At 36.5% G+C, this 14068-nt stretch overlaps 1 protein-coding gene across 4 annotated transcripts in view; it reads left to right on the forward strand.

Annotated features, from left to right (window-relative positions):
• Nucleotides 1-14068, forward strand: part of ZNF280D (zinc finger protein 280D) — a 127608-nt gene that overhangs the window by 17815 nt on the left and 95725 nt on the right. The window lies entirely within an intron of this gene.

Raw genomic sequence — 14068 nt, forward strand, 5'->3', positions numbered from 1 at the left:
TGCATATAGGGTTATCATTACCATCTTTCTAAATTCCATATATATGTGTTAGTATGCTGTAATGTTCTTTATCTTTCTGGCTTACTTCACTCTGTAGAATGGGCTCCAGTTTCATCCATCTCATTAGAACTGGTTCAAATGAATTCTTTTTAACGGCTGAGTAATATTCCATGGTGTATATGTACCACATCTTCCTTATCCATTTGTCTGCTGATGGGCATCTAGGTTGCTTCCATGTCCTGGCTATTATAAACAGTGCTGCGATGAACGTTGGGATGCACGTGTCTCTTTCAGATCTGGTTTCCTCAGTGTGTCTGCCCAGAAGTGGGATTGCTGGGTCATATGGCAGTTCTATTTCCAGTTTTTTAAGGAATCTCCACACTGTTCTCCATAGCGGCTGTACTAGTTTGCATTCCCACCAACAGTGTAAGAGGGTTCCCTTTTCTCCACACCCTCTCCAGCATTTATTGCTTGTAGACTTTTGTATAGCAGCCATCCTGACTGGTGTGTAATGGTACCTCATTGTGGTTTTGATTTGCATTTCTCTGATAATGAGTGATGTTGAGCATCTTTTCATGTGTTTGTTAGCCATCTGTATGTCTTCTTTGGAGAAATGCCTGTTTAGTTCTTTGGCCCATTTTTTGATTGGGTTATTTTTCTGGAATTGAGCTGCAGGAGTTGCTTGTGTATTTTTGAGATTAATCCTTTGTCTGTTTCTTCTTTTGCTATTATGTTCTCCCAATCTGAGGGCTGTCTTTTCACCTTGCGTATAGTTTCCTTTGTTGTGCAAAATCTTTTAGGTTTCATTAGGCCCCATTTGTTTAGTTTTGCTTTTATTTCCAATACTCTGGGAGGTGGGTCATAGAGGATCCTGCTGTGATTTATGTTGGAGACTGTTTTGCCTATGTTCTCCTCTAGGAGTTTTATAGTTTCTGGTCTTACATTTAGATCTTTAATCCATTTTGAGTTTATTTTTGTGTATGGTGTTAGAAAGTGTTCTAGTTTCATTCTTTTACAAGTGGTTGACCAGTTTTCCTAGCACCACTTGTTAAAGAGGTTGTCTTTTTTCCATTGTATATCCTTTCCTCCTTTATCGAAGATAAGGTGTACATAGGTACATGGATTTATCTCTGGGCTTTCTAATCTGTTCCATTGATCTATATTTCTGTCTTTGTGCCAGTACCATACTGTCTTGATGACTATGGCTTTGTAGTAGAGTCTGAAGTCAGGCAGGTTGATTCCTCCAGTTCCATTCTTCTTTGTCAAGATTGCTTTGGCTATTCGAGGTTTTTTTAATTTCCATACAAATTCCATACAAGCTACCGTTGGTAGCTTGATAGAGATTGCACTGAATGTATAGATTGCTTTGAGTAGTATAGTCATTTTCACAATATTGATTCTTCCAGTCCATGAACATGGTATATTTCTCCATCTGTTTGTGTCCTCTTTGATTTCTTTCATCAGTGTTTTATAGTTTTCTATGTATAGGTCTTTTGTTTCTTTAGGTAGATGTACTCCTAAGTATTTTATTCTTTTTGTTGCAATGGTGAATGGTATTGTTTCCTTAATTTCTCTTTCTGTTTTCTCATTGTTAGTGTATAGGAATGCAAGGGATTTTTGTCTGTTAATTTTATATCCTGCAACTTTACTGTATTCATTGATTAGCTGTAGTAATTTTCTGGTAGAGTCTTTAGGGTTTTCTATGTAGAGGATCATGTCATCTGCAAACAGAGTTTTACTTCTTTTCCTATCTGGATTCCTTTTATTTCTCTTTCTGCTCTGATTGCTGTGGCCAACACTTCCAAAACTATGTTGAATAGTAGTGGTGAGAGTGGGCACCCTTGTCTTGTTCCTGACTTTAAGGGAAATGCTTTCAATTTTTCACCATTGAGGATAATGTTTGCTGTGGGTTTGTCATATATAGCTTTTTATTATGTTGAGGTATGTTCCTTCTATTCCCTGCTTTCTGGAGAGTTTTTATCATAAATGGATGTTGAATTTTGTCAAAGGCTTTTTCTGCGTCTATTGAGATAATCATATGGTTTTTATCTTTCAATTTGTTAATGTGGTGTATTACATTGATTGATTTGCGGATATTGAAGAATCCTTGCATTCCTGGGATAAAGCCCACTTGGTCATGATGTATGATCTTTTTAATGTGTTGTTGGATTCTGTTTGCTAGAATTTTGTTAAGGATTTTTGCATCTATGTCATCAGTGATATTGGCCTGTAGTTTTCTTTTTTTTTGTGGCATGTTTGTCTGGTTTTGGTATTAGGGTGATGGTGACCTCATAGAATGAGCTTGGAAGTTTGCCTTCTTCTGCAATTTTCTGGAAGAGTTTGAGTGAGATAGGTGTTAGCTCTTCTCTGAATTTTTGGTAGAATTCAGCTGTGAAGCCATCTGGTCCTGGGCTTTTGTTTGCTGGAAGATTTCTGATTACAGTTTCGATTTCTGTACTTGTGATGGGTCTGTTTAGATCTTCTGTTTCTTCCTGGTTCAGTTTTGGAAAGTTATACTTTTCTAAGAATTTGTCCATTTCTTCCAAGTTGTTCATTTTGTTGGCATATAGCTGCTGGTAGTAGTCTCTTATGATCCTTTATATTTCAGAGTTGTCTGTTGTGATCTCTCCATTTTCATTTCTAATTTTGTTGATTCGCTTCTTCTCCCTTTGTTACTTGATGAGTCTGGTTTGTCAATTTTATTTACCTTTTCAAAAAACCAGCTTTTAGCTTTGTTGATTTTTGCTATGGTCTCTTTAGTTTCTTTTGCATTTATTTATGCCCTAATTTTTAAGATTTCTTTCCTTCTACTAACCCTGGACTTCTTCATTTCTGCCTTCTCTAGTTGCTTTAGGTGTAGAGTTAGGTTATTTATTTGACTTTTTTCTTGTTGTTCTGTGAAAGCAGTGCTAAGGGGAAGGTTCATAGCAATACAGGCTTATAGTTCTTTTAAATGAGATTTAGCCCAGAGTTAAAAGTGGTTAAGACTTATTTGTTGATTTATTTGTGCCTGGCACTGAGCTGTATGTGCTTCGTGTTTATTGTTTCATTTAATCTTCATTATAACTCTGTGAAATAAATATATATATATACACACATATATATGCATATATACATAAACGTGTGTGTGTAGGCAGGGTACAGAGATTACTAACTTGGCCAAGGTCATATAGCTAATAAGTGGTTGAGTCAGAGTTTGAACCTGTTGTTCACCACCGAGTTTTACTATTTCATAGTTAGTAAATATTTAAAGTATACAGTAAAGTATAAAAAGCTGAATTTAACCTTAGAGATCGTTCCGTTGAACTGAGAGCTGAGACCCAAAATTGTGAGGTGACTGGACTGAGAGTCGTGGTGGTGCTGGGGCTGTGACTTGTTCTTCTGGCTTCGAGCCTCGTCCTCTTTTTATGGGTAGACCCTACAGCTGTGGTTTGTGGAATGGCTTAATTTTTCCTTTTTCAGAGAGTACACAGGACTAAATTCATTACCTTTATTATTTAACAGTGACGTCACATCAGGTGATATCTATCAATGGCTAAAAGTAGAATTTTCAAAGTTAAAAATTTAAACCTCACATTTCCTTTAACTTAAAACTTTTGTGGGAAAAATCCTTAAGATATAGTTTAATTTTAGATATATAAAATCTGAAACAAAAAATAACAAAGTAGGAATTATTTATGCAAGCAGTCTCCAAAAGACAGTGATATAATCTAAAAAGTCTTATAAGTCATTTGCCTGGAATTCATTTGGAAACAAGTATATTAAACATGGTCTTGAAATTTCTACCTCAGTCAGTAGCTGAAGTGTAGTGTATTTTCTTTTTCTAGCTGTTTTGGAGCCAAGTCTGAGCTGTAGAAGCTGTAGGAGCTTTGAGATTTCCACTGCATATCTTTGTTGGATATTTCATTTCAGTGGTAGCTGATTTAGCCTTCATAGAATTCTATGGCTTACCACCAAAATTCTGAAGTAATGACTTAAGAGATTTTTACTTTGTTAGTTTTGGCATGCTCCAGAGGCTGACGTGCCAAAGGAATCCATGAAAGTGTATATTGATCAGAATGAAATATGGCAGTGACTCTTTAGACTAGTGCTGTCCAATAGAAATGTTCTGTAGCTGCAGTTTTCCAGTGCAGTAGCCACCAGCTGTTTGTGGCTTTGAGCATTTGCAGTGTGGTTGGTGAAACTGAGGAACTGAATTTTAAATTTTATTTAGTTTTAATTAAATAGTCACATGTGGCTAGTAGCTACTGTATTACACAGTGCAGCTTTTGGCAGAAATTGCAATTCTGATTACCAACTTTTTAGTGTCTTTGCTGGTGTATCAGTGGAGGTTCCTAAGTAGCTACTATGATCCTCAGGCCTTTAAAGTAGATCATCTTAAAGTCATCTTTATAGTCATGCGTGCGTACTCTGTCACTCAGTTGTGTCAGACTCTTTGCAGCCCCATGGACTGTAGCCTGCCAGGCTCCTCTGTCCATGAGGTAGTGGATATCTTGTTCACATGGACAGGTCATTTATTAATTGAATATTTGTAAATTGAATACTAATTTTAAAGTTCTGCTAAATGATATTTTTATGATCACTGAACAAAAATGTTATATTTGAGTTTCATAGGCTGTGTAATTGAAGCTGTTAAAGAATATTCTGTATTCTTGATATTAGTAGGTCCTTAATGCTGAGCAAGAATTGTATGTATTTATCTGTATATACCACTGATACTAGTATAGGGGCAGGCTACAACTATTCAAATAACTGAGTTAAAGAATTACCTCAGAACTTGGTGAATGTAGTTGATACTAAAATTTACTGAGTTTAGTTCATATTTAATATTATATAAATATTCACTAGAGTCTCTTGTTCTTGTATTATAAACATTTAATAGCAATAGCTTCGGAAATTAAAATAATAATTTTATTTGTGGGGTCTAATTCAATCCAAATAACTTGGAAATTATTGAATAAAATGCAGGAAAATTTGCTTTAGTCAGCTTGAGAATAAAGAGGAATGTGAAGATTGTATTAACTGTGTATCTCAGTGTTTTAGGTTTCTGTTACTTGATTTTTTCTTTTTTTGCTTTATAACTAAAACATGAAATTTTTAAAAGTATCTGTATATTTAAAAAAAATGTATGCTGTAGTATGTGTGGGAATCCAGAAAACAGATTCTTGTTTTAAATAAGACAGTTCAAATTTTTGAAAATTTATTTTAGCAACATTTGTTTTGAATTTTAGACATAATAGATTGTGAATTTTTGAAGGCAAGTACTGTGACCTATTTATTTTTGTTTTTCCCCTAGAACTTAGCCCCATTACCTTACATATAGGAAAAAATGACAGATTAGTTTGAGTAGTTATTATTTGATTGAAGTAATCTATGATGAAATACTATATCTGACTAATTTTTTTTCCTTTTGAGTTCATTGATTAGAAAACCCAGAAAAACATAGACTAAAATTGATTTATGATTATGTTTTCTTATGGAAACAATTATATTTATATCTGAAATGTGAAGACTCGGTAACAGTTAAAGGTTAATGTCAGCATCTGAATATTCAGATTTATTAAAATAGTATACTATGAGGTGATTATTCATTTCTGCAGAAGGATGCTCTTAAAAAAACTTTATAGTAATTTCAGACTTGTTCAAATATTAAGGGCTTAATAGAATCACCATTTTACTTAATAAATTTGAGTTCATTCAAGAATGAACCAATTATGTAGAGTGAGTTAAATGTTTATATTAGGCTTATCAAACTTAAACATTGAGCTTTTTATAGGAAGAAAGGTTAAATATGTGTGTATTTAATGAAATCTACTTTAATGCTAGTTATCTTTATTTTATAGTAAAGAAAACTGAGGTATAACTTGCTGCCTTGTATGGAGTCACATGAGTTTGAAGATGAAAATTAGATGAAAATTAGAACTTCTGAATCTCAAGTTTGATGTTTCAGTATTTGTCTTTACTTAAAGTGACTCATAAAATTGACTGATATCATGTATCAGTACTTAGATAACAATTTACAGAAAAGCAGCTCTTCGACTTGATTGGTGGCAACACTTTTCAGCCAAAAAGTAAGTGTTGTTGCTAGGATAGATACTAGTGTTCAGTTCAATTCAGTCGCTCAGTCATGACCGACTTTGTGACCCATGGACTGCAGCACGCCAGGCTTCCCTGTCCATCACCAACTCCCAGAGCTTGCTCAAACTCATGTCCATTGAGCCGGTGATGCCATCCAACCATCTCATCCTCTGTTGTCCCCTCTGTTGTCTGCCTTCAGTCTTTCCCACTGTCTTTTCCATTGAGTCAGTTCTTCATATCAGGTGGCCAAAGTTTTGGAGCTTCAGCTTCAGCGTCAGCCCTTCAAGTGAGTATTCAGGACTGATTTCCTTTAGGATTAACTGGTTGGATCTCCTTAATGTCCAAGGGACTCTCAAGAGTCTTTTCCAACACCACAGTTTAAAAGAATCAATTCTTTGGCGCTCAGCTTTTTTTATGGTCCAACTCTCCCATCCATACAGGACTACTGGAAAAACCATGGTTTTGACTAGACGGACCTTAGTCGGCAAAGTATTGTCTCTGCTTTTTCATATGCTGTCCAGGTTTGTCATAGCTTTTCTTCCAAGGAGCAAGCATCTTTTAATTTCATGGCTGCCGTCACCATCTGCAGTGATTTTGGAGCTCAAGAAAATAAAGTCTGTCCCTGTCTCCATTGTTTCAAGGTAAATTAAATGTGTTCACGCAGGACATGGCAAGAGTGAACATTGACATATTAGGAATCAGTGAACTAAAATGGACAGGAACGGGCAAATTTAATTCAGATGACCATTATAACTACTTCTGCGGGCAAGAATCCCTTAGAAGAAATGGAGTAGCCCTCATAGTCAACAAAAGAGTCTGAAATGTAGTGTGTGGGTGCAGTCTTCAAAACAGCAGAATGATCTTGGTTCGTATCCAAGGCAAGCCATTCAGCATCACAGTAATCCAAGCCTATGCCCCGTCACTGATGCCAGCGAAGCTGAAGTTGACCAGTTCTATGAAGACCCACTTCTAGAACTAACTCTAAAAAAAGATGTCCTTTTCATCATAGAGGATTGGAATGCAAAAATAGGAAGTCAAGAGACACCTGGAGTGACAGGCAAGTTTGGCCTGAGAGTACAAAATGAAGCAGGGCGAAGGCTAAGAGTGTCAAGAGAACATACTGGTCACAGCAAACAACTTTTCCAGCAACCCAAGAGATGACTCGACATGTGGACATCACCAGATAGTCGGTACTGAAATCAGATTGATCATGTTCTTTGCAGCCAAAGATAGAGAAGCTGTATACAGTCAGCAAAAACAAGACTTGGAGCTGACTGTGACTTTGGTCATGAGCTTCTTATTGCAAAATTCAGGCTTAAATGGAAGAAAGTAGGGAAAACAGCTAGGCCATTCAGGTTTTGGGAATTCCCAAGTAGCACTAGTGGTAAAGAACCTGCCTGCCAATGAAGGAGACATAAGAGGCACAGGTTCGATCCCTGGGAAGACCTCTGGAGGAGGAAATGGCAACCCACTCCAGAATTCTTGCCTGGATCAACTCCCTTGTGATTATATAGCAGAGGTGATGAGTAGATTCAAGGGTTAGATCTGGTAGACAGTGCCTGAAGAACTATGGACGAAGGTTCATAGCATTGTACAGGTGGCAGTTTGCCAAAACTGTCACAAAGAAAAAGAAATGGAAGAAGGCAAAGTGGTTGTCTGAGGAGGCTTAACAGATACCTGAGGAAAGAAGAGAAGCGACAGTTAAAGATATACTGCAGTGAATGCAGAGTTCCAGAAAACAGCAAGGAGAGACAAGAAGACCTTAAATGAACAATGCAAAGAAATAGGGGAAAACTATAGGGAAAGACCAGAGATCTCTTCAAGAAAATTGGAGATTACGAGGGAACATTTCATGCAAGAATGGGCATGATAAAGGGCAGAAACGGTAAGGACCTCACAGAAAGAGAAGTGATTAAGAAGAGGTGGCAAATGCACATAAGTTTGAGCAAACTCTGGGATATAGTGAAGGACAAGGAAGCCTGATATGTTGCAGTCCATGGGGTTGCAAAGAGTCAGACATGACTTAGTGACTAAACAACAAATATTTTTATTAGCATCTTTCAAAGATGTTCTTGATATTCTAACTTGGGTTGAAACTCTCAGGAATCAAAGGGCTAAGTCCCAGATTTGTCTATTATTGAAGGGGAGAAATAAAAGCTATTTGCATTGAAATGCTGTTTAAAAAAAAAAAAAGAGGTGGCAAGAATACAGGTGGTAAGAATCAGTTCTTCTCATCAGGTGGCAGAAGTATTGGAGCTTCAGCCTCAGCATCAGTCCTTCCAGTGAATATTCAGGACTGATTTCCTTTAGGATGGACTGGTTTGATATCCTTACTGTCCAAGGGACTCTGAAGAGTCTTCTCCGACACCACAACACAATTTCAGTGCTCAGCTTTCTTTATGGTCCAACTCTCACATCCATACGTAACTACTGGAAAAACCATAGCTTTTACTAGACGGACCTTTGTTGGCAAAGTAATGTCTCTGCTTTTTAACATGCTGTCTAGGTTGGTCATAACTCTTCTTCCAAGGAGCAAGCGTCTTTTAATTTCATGGCTGCAGTCACCATCTGCAGTGATTTTGCAGCCCAAGAAAATGAAGTCTGTCCCTGTCCATCGTTTGCCCAATCTGTTTGCCTTGAAGTGGTGGTACTGGATCACCTGACCAGATGCCAGGATCTTTTTTTTAAATGCTGAGTTTTAAGTCAGGTTTTTCACTCTCCTCTTTCACTTTCATCGAGAGGCTTCTTAGTTCTTCCCTTTCTACCATAAGGGTGGTGTCATCTACATATCTGTCATCTACATATCAGATTTTTCTCCTGGCAATCTTGATTCCAGCTGTGCTTCATCCAGCTTGGCATTTCACATGATGTACTCTGCATGTAAGTTAAATAAGAAGGGAGACAACATACAGCCTTGACGTACTCCTTTCCCAATTTAGGACCTGTCTGTTATTCCATGTCCGGTTTTAACTGTTCCTTCCTGACCTGCATACAGATTTCTCAGGAGGCAGGTAAGGTGGTCTGGCATTCCCATCTCTTGAAGAATTTTCTACAGTTTGTTTGATCCACACAGTCAAAGTCTTTAGTGTAGTCAATTAAGTAGACATAGGTATTTTTCTGGAATTCTCTTGCTTATTTGATGATCCAGCAGATGTTGACAATTTGATCTCTGGTTCCTCTGCCTTTTCTAAATCCAGCTTGACCATCTGGAAATTCTTGGTTCACATACTGTTGAAGCCTAGCTTGGAGAATTTTGAGCATTACTTTGCTAGCGTGTGAGATGAGTGAAGTTGTGTGGTAGGTAGTTCGAGCATTCTTTGGCATTGCCTTTCTTTGGGGTGGCAATGAAAACTGACCTTTCCAGTCCTGTGGCCATTGCTGAGTTTTCCAAATTTGTTGACGTATTGAGTGCGGCACTTTAACAGCATCAACTTTTAGGATTTGAAATAGCTCAGCTGTAATTCCATGACCTCCACTAGGTTTGTTCGTAGTGATGCTTTCTAAGGCCCACTTGATTTCGCACTCTAGGATGTCTGGCTCTGAGTGATCTCACCATCGTGGTTATCTAGGTCATTAAGACCTGTTTTTTTATATAGTTCTTCTGTGTATTCTTGCCACCTCTTTTTAATATCTTCTGTTTCTGTTAGGTCCTTACCATTTCTATCTTTTATTGTTTCCATCTTTGCATGAAATATTCCCTTGGTATCTCTAATTTTCTTGAAGAGATCTCTAGTCTTTCCCATTCTATTGTTTTCCTTTATTTCTTTGCATTGATTACTTAGGAATGCTTTCTCATGTTTCTTTTATGCATAGACAAAAACTAATTATTTCTAAAAATATTATAAAGCTCTCATGTATCTTCAACAATTATTTCTTAACAATATATCCTGAATATATTGACAGTGGCAGTGCCATGCTAAAGAGTGAGGTGGGAGACTTTTGTTTTATGCATGAGTTTGATAGGTCTGCCATAGCAAAGTATTATAGAGTAGATGACTTAACAAACTTATTTTCTCATAATTCTGGAGGCTAGATGTCTAAGATCTAGGTATTTTTGAGAGACTTGAAGGAAGGATCTATTTCAGGCCTCTCTCCTTGGCTTATAGATGGTCATCTGCTTCCTGTGTCTTCAAATGGTCTTACCTCTGTACATGTGTACGTGTCCTCATCTGCTCTTCTCTTATGGACAGTGATCATAATGTATTAGTGCCCACTCTCATAATCTCACTTTAACTTACTTCTTTAAAGACTCTGCCTCCAAATATGTACGCATTGTGAGGTACTGATGGTGAGGACTTCAGAATATGAATTTTGTAGAAACACAGTTTAGCTCACAACATATACCAACTGGAAATATATGATATTTTTAATATTAGTATACAGTGAATTTCCCTAATCTTTTAAAATTAGGTGTTGCTTGACTTCACCTACTTTCCTGGTTTTAGATTATTATATATGTCTGTATTGCTTATCTTATATGTAGAGCAAAATATACTGTCAAGGAACTCATTTTGCCTTAAACATGTAGTAATATTTTTAATCATTTGACTTGAAGAAGTCTATATAACTAGTGAAACAGTATATTTTAGAAAAGAAAGGGATCTTCATGATATTCATGACATTTGGAAAAATGAGAAGGCCTTATTTATTTATTTATTTTTGGTAGGTGGACTACTAAACATTTAAATAATGTTAGGCCAGGAAATGATTTGTAAGGTACATTTATAGAAGGGAAAGTTCTTTTAAAATTGTAAAAGAATGGCACCTACTTTAATAAGGTATTTCCTGTATACGACATCTCCAAAGTACTGTTTCAATTAGCACTATCTTTTAAGACTGTGGTAGAACATTGTCTTAACTTTGAGTCAAAAGAGAAATGGCATTGCTTTATTATAATAAAAAATGACCTTTAGAAGTGACCACCTTTAACTCATGATGATATCATTGTCTAAGCCAGAACCTTTAAACCCTGGAGATTTTTTCCTTTTGAAGTCTCCCCCTGTCCTATACCCCCACTCCAGTATTCTTGCCTGGAAAATCCCATGGACGGAAGAGCCTGGTAGGCTGCAGTCCACTGGGTCTGTAAGAGTCAGACACGACTGAGCGACTTCACTTTTACTTTTCCCTTTCATGCATTGGGGAAGGAAATGGCAACCCACTCCAGTGTTCTTGCCTGGAGAATCCCAGGGATGGGGGAGCCTGGTGGGCTGCTGTCTATGGGGTCACGCAGAGTTGGACACGACTGAAGTGACTTAGCAGCAGCAGCCTGTCCTATACCGACAGACAGACAGACATTTTGTTGTTCAGTTGCTCAGTCATGTTCAACTGTTTGCAACCCCATGTACTGCAGCACGCCAGGCTTTCCTGTCCTTCACTATCTCCCTGAATTTGCTCAACTCGTCCCTTGTGTCGATGATGTCATCCAGCCATCTCATCCTCTGTTGCCCTCTTCTGCCCTCAGCCTTTCCCAGTATCAGGGTCTTCTCCTATGAGTTGGCCCGTGTGTGTGTGTGTGTGTGTGTGTGTGTGTGTGTGTGTGTGTGTGCCCGTGTGTGTGTGTGTGTGTGTGTGTGTGTGTGTATACATATACCCTCTTTATATATCACTTGTACCCATTCCATTGCTGTTACTTTAGTTTAGAACTTTAATACTGTATCTCTTTTTTCCCCTCCTCTGCTACTCTTACTCTTCCTTTTTCTCCTTCATCTCAGCTTTAAGTATACACATAGTTTTAAACAAAGCAAACAACTTAAAAATACTATGTGGTTTAGCCTCAGTTGCTTAAAAAAGTGCTTATGTGCATATATATTTGTGCTGTCCGTTGCAGAGTCAATTTTAACCATTTTCTGGTGCTATTCTTTCATGAGGGTTTTTGCTTTTTACAGCTATCCCTTCCTTCCCTCTTAAGTGTCTCCCAATATAACCATCTCAGTTTTTGGTTAAATCTGTATTTGATATTTTCATTATGATGACCCGTATAAACACTATTTACTGACGAGCATGGTACTATCCTATTAATATGCTATTAAATATAGAATAGCATGTGAGGGGATACATTTTTTACTTGTTTGTTTACCCAGCAATTAATACTTTTCATGTTTTTTAATTTGCTAACTTTTATTAATGTCTATAGCTAAATCTTCTCACACCCTCAAGAATCTCTCAGTTCAATTTTCTATATGTTAAAATCTGTTAGGTAATCTAAAAATTTATATTTTAATCATCTTTTCTTTGGCCTCCTAGAGACGTTCCTCCTGAGGGTACTGTTCTCAGTAGTTAGTCTACCCTGGCTGTTCGTTAGGCATACTGAGCTTCTGTTGTCCTGGAACTTTGTACTGTGTTGAATGCCATGATTTCTACATCCTGTGTCTTCCTCTTTCTTGACTGAGTCTCTTATTTTGGTGGATTCTATAGTAGCTTCAGGAGAAAGAGTGCCTGATATAATTATATAGATATAATCATATTCCAGGTATATGACTGAAACTGACTTTGCTCCCAAATGTTCTGTCCACTGTAAATAACTACTATCAACCATTATCTGTTAATCATCTCTTTATCTAAATTTTACTAGTTTAAATCTTAGAGAGTGAACTCTGAATTTCTCACTGTTGCTGCCATGTACTGTGAGTATCAACTCAGAAATTGCTGTTAGGATTATTAAAGTAGATCTTAAATTTTGTGTGATGTTGCTGGTCTTTACTCTTACACTTAAATGAAAAGTTTGGGTTTTCTAAATTGAAATATAATTTTGGTAATAATTTTAAAAGAATTGTTTTATTGTTTCTAGTTTCTGTTCTTATTACTCTTAATCTTTTGTATATTACCTGTTTCTGTTCCCTAATTCCCAACCCCTGAAGATATTCTCTTTATCTTTTTTGTTCTGAAATTTGGCAATGATATGTCCTGGTATAACTTTTTTCTTAATTGTTGTATTGAGCATTAGTGGGATCTTTCAGCTCAGAGATTATTGTCTTATGATCTTGGACATTTTCTTGCATTATTTCTTTGATAACTTACCCCCTGCTTTCTCTCTATTCTCTTTCTGTAAATTTCAGTGTTGTACCTTTAAATTGATTTTCTAACAACCTTGTATTTTCTGTTTTGTTTATGTGTGTGTGTGTGTGTGTGTGTGTATAAATTTTTTTTCTCAGTTCTGAGGACATTTTTTTTTTAAGTGAATGAAAAAATTTTGGCTATTGTATTTTAAATCCTATTTTGTTTTCTGATCATTACTTTTTTTTTTTGATCATTACTTTTTATAACACCCTTTTTTTGTCTCATATCTCTAAAGATGCTAACTATATTTTCTCTAATATTTGTCTTGCTTTTTGTAAGGGTTCTTTCTCTGTTTTATTGATTTTGGTCTGACAGACAAGGGGTTTTCCTAAAATTTCTGGTGCTTATTGGTTGTATATTGAACACCAAGGCACTAAAATGCTTCTGTGCTTGGTCAGAACTTCTAGGACGGTGATATTTTACTGTATGTTCTTTGGTCTGTTTCTTTAGCAAGAAATGTGTAATTTTCCCTGATTGGAGTCTCACTTTGTTCTTTTATTTTAGCCTAGCATCTCGTCCCTTCTTTGCTGAGTACCTGGCATACCTGAATTGGGTTCAGTTTTTCTGTTCTCTCTCCCATCTGTTGCCTCTTATTCTTACTTTGTCTTTCATTTGTTAGCACATTTTTTTCCAGATAATGGTTCACTGCAATCTTTTTCATAGATATAATCATATTCCAGGTATATGACTGAAACTGACTTTGCTCCCAAATGTTCTGTCCACTGTAAATAACTACTATCAACCATTATCTGTTAATCATCTCTTTATCTAAATTTTACTAGTTTAAATCTTAGAGAGTGAACTCTGAATTTCTCACTGTTGCTGCCATGTACTGTGAGTATCAACTCAGAAATTGCTGTTAGGATTATTAAAGTAGATCTTAAATCTCCCACTATGTATTACAAAAATGTATATATTTTTCTTTTTGAAAATA

This window comes from Cervus canadensis, chromosome 6 (genome assembly GCF_019320065.1).
Source record: "Cervus canadensis isolate Bull #8, Minnesota chromosome 6, ASM1932006v1, whole genome shotgun sequence".
Classification (NCBI taxonomy): Eukaryota; Metazoa; Chordata; class Mammalia; order Artiodactyla; family Cervidae; genus Cervus; species Cervus canadensis.